The sequence below is a fragment of the Athene cunicularia genome (genome assembly GCF_003259725.1).
Source record: "Athene cunicularia isolate RWA chromosome 6 unlocalized genomic scaffold, athCun1 chr6_part1, whole genome shotgun sequence".
NCBI classification, from domain to species: Eukaryota; Metazoa; Chordata; class Aves; order Strigiformes; family Strigidae; genus Athene; species Athene cunicularia.
Genome location: NW_020799105.1, coordinates 6,899,815 through 6,903,254, shown reverse-complemented (window position 1 = coordinate 6,903,254; position 3,440 = coordinate 6,899,815).

Here is a 3,440-nt window from a genome sequence, read left to right as displayed (position 1 = left end):
AAAATGTAATGGTTCGGATTACTTTTTCCTTAGCTGGTCAGTCCAAGTCTTTCTGTGCAGTTGTTCCGTTGCATTCAGTCATAGTTCATGTACAGGATATCCTCAGAACAAAATCCATAAATATATTCTGTCACAAGTCCTTCCTTAGCCTTCAGTTTGGCAAAATACATACTAAAATCTATGGAGGAAAAGCCTAATTGAGAAAGCAAGATTGAAGATTTAGCCAACTGTCAGCAGGACATACCCTTAACAGCACATCTGAGCCACTAAAGGGCTTGAGAGGATCATCTCCTGCTAAGAACCAGGGATTTATACATGGCAGATTATTACTAGGTACACTAGGTATATCACCAGGATGTGTTTCTCATAGAATTCACAGGCCAAGACTGTTGGCATAACTTTTTAGAGTAGGAAACTGAATCAAAATGATGGACTAAAAATTAAACCACTGCCCCTTTCCCCCTCATAACTGACAATAGTTTACAAAATGTTATTTTTCATTACCCAGTTCAGAGTCACAGAAACAGATTTGCTTCCTTTCCAAGTTGTTATTCTATTTGAGCTCCCTTGGAAGCTGTGTTTCCTCACAGTCCTCCAGAACTGACAGCTGAGCTCTGAACTGCTGCTTTACACAATCTGCCAGGATCCTTCCCAGTAATCCTGCAAGGCTGATAGAAAGCAAAGATGTCCATGCAGTTTCATCTCCCAGTCTTGCTAGTTCAAGTGAAAAAGCATAATTATTGTGTGTCAAAAGTTGCGAGAACCAGCTCCAGCAAGAATTAAGTGCCGTCATTAATGTTTGCATACAAGGGGGTGAAGATTGTGGCTACATTAACAACATTAAAAAAAACCCTAACCAAACAAGCAGAACTTGTCCTGCCTAGGAAACCATACCACCAGTGGTTTAGCAGAGTAGCTGCATTGCAGCTAGCAGTCATTTACATGTAGAAAAAAATTGAAAAATTTGAAGGTAAATGCAGTTAAATACTTCCATAAAACAGAGAAAAATGCATGCATACATGCTATGTGAAAAGATCAGAAGCCATGTGTGTATGTATCTTAGAGCAGAATTGAACTTTTGATTCATCAGAGGTTAACTTTGTGTGAAAATGACTGCACTGAAAATCTAAATTTAAAGTCATTCTGGTTTATAACACAGATTTTGTACTTTTATAGCCTTTGTAATGGACAGTTCCAGGCAATAGCTGAGGCTGAGAATAGATCAAAACCACAGATCTCACCTGCTCAAGCAAAACTATGTGTTGAGGTAGAAGAGGTAAAAAAAGGCCTAGTGTTGCAAATACATCAAGGATGGACCTCCACAGCACAAGCTTTAAAGGCCTATAGAATCTATCCCTGATAAGACTTTAATAGAGCCATACTGATTTTCAATTGCTGGAGACCTGGCTTCAGCAGACTTCAGTTGAACAGCCTTCATTCACACCACCTGGGAGCCTGATCCGGTTTGCAACAGACTAGTTGTACAACATGCTTATTATTTATACATCATTCACAGTGTATATGGTGTTTCATGGACAGATGACATTAACCTATCTCTGCCTGAAGGGTCTCCCACACTTTTATATCATGGTTTCAGAACACTCCCACAAAGATCATCTTCAGTTCCTCACATACTGAGCACTATATGGATCTTTATGAGCAAACTCTCAGGGGATCTCCAGGCATCTTTGGAGTCACAGTCAGGACACGAGTGTAACTGCTTTGTTCTGTGAGTACCTGTCTTGAAGAAACAGTATTTAGTGTTGGATTAGAGCCTCTTCTTCTGGACTTATTACTGACCATCTCCCACATTAGTAATCTCTCAACCCATAGAAATCTGTTAAGATATAGGAAAATCATGAACTCATTTTCTTCTCAAGCTTGGGAAAGAGCAGCCTTTCATTTGAAAACTCCTCTCCTAGCAAATAATACAAAGCTCTTCTTTTTCTTCTTCAGGACAACTTATCTTATACCCCTCATTAATCAGTTTCTGGAAAACTGAGCCTACCCCTCCACATAGCAGTTTAGTTTGGACAACAGCTTCATCCTTAAATGCCCCCCAGTTGCTGTCTTTCTCACTCTGCTGAAAGACTGCACTCCACATTTTCTATTGTTTCAGCAATTACAAAGCATCATTCCTTATACTTAGAACATGGCAACAAAGATTAGAAATAAGCCTCCTCATTGTAGTCATTAAATGTTAAGTAAATGATATTTGCAGTAATAACTTATTTCAGGGTAAAGAAAACAAATAAGAGTATATCAACTAAGCACTGTTTTATTTACATGCTGGCCTTTTGGGTATTGGTCTTACAGACCTTAGAGAACCTGTTCTGTGTTTTCTTGAGACTTACAGACATTGGGGGAAGGCATGAAGAAGGGAAAGGGAAAGGGAAAGGGAAAGGGAAAGGGAAAGGGAAAGGGAAAGGGAAAGGGAAAGGGAAAGGGAAAGGGAAAGGGAAAGGGAAAGGGAAAGGGAAAGGGAAAGGGAAAGGGAAAGGGAAAGGGAAAGGGAAAGGGAAAGGGAAAGGGAAAGGGAAAGGGAAAGGGAAAGGGAAAGGGAAAGGGAAAGGGAAAGGGAAAGGGAAAGGGAAAGGGAAAGGGAAAGGGAAAGGGAAAGGGAAAGGGAAAGGGAAAGGGAAAGGGAAAGGGAAAGGGAAAGGGAAAGGGAAAGGGAAAGGGAAAGGGAAAGGGAAAGGGAAAGGGAAAGGGAAAGGGAAAGGGAAAGGGAAAGGGAAAGGGAAAGGGAAAGGGAAAGGGAAAGGGAAAGGGAAAGGGAAAGGGAAAGGGAAAGGGAAAGGGAAAGGGAAAGGGAAAGGGAAAGGGAAAGGGAAAGGGAAAGGGAAAGGGAAAGGGAAAGGGAAAGGGAAAGGGAAAGGGAAAGGGAAAGGGAAAGGGAAAGGGAAAGGGAAAGGGAAAGGGAAAGGGAAAGGGAAAGGGAAAGGGAAAGGGAAAGGGAAAGGGAAAGGGAAAGGGAAAGGGAAAGGGAAAGGGAAAGGGAAAGGGAAAGGGAAAGGGAAAGGGAAAGGGAAAGGGAAAGGGAAAGGGAAAGGGAAAGGGAAAGGGAAAGGGAAAGGGAAAGGGAAAGGGAAAGGGAAAGGGAAAGGGAAAGGGAAAGGGAAAGGGAAAGGGAAAGGGAAAGGGAAAGGGAAAGGGAAAGGGAAAGGGAAAGGGAAAGGGAAAGGGAAAGGGAAAGGGAAAGGGAAAGGGAAAGGGAAAGGGAAAGGGAAAGGGAAAGGGAAAGGGAAAGGGAAAGGGAAAGGGAAAGGGAAAGGGAAAGGGAAAGGGAAAGGGAAAGGGAAAGGGAAAGGGAAAGGGAAAGGGAAAGGGAAAGGGAAAGGGAAAGGGAAAGGGAAAGGGAAAGGGAAAGGGAAAGGGAAAGGGAAAGGGAAAGGGAAAGGGAAAGGGAAAGGGAAAGGGAAAGGGAAAGGGAAAGGGAA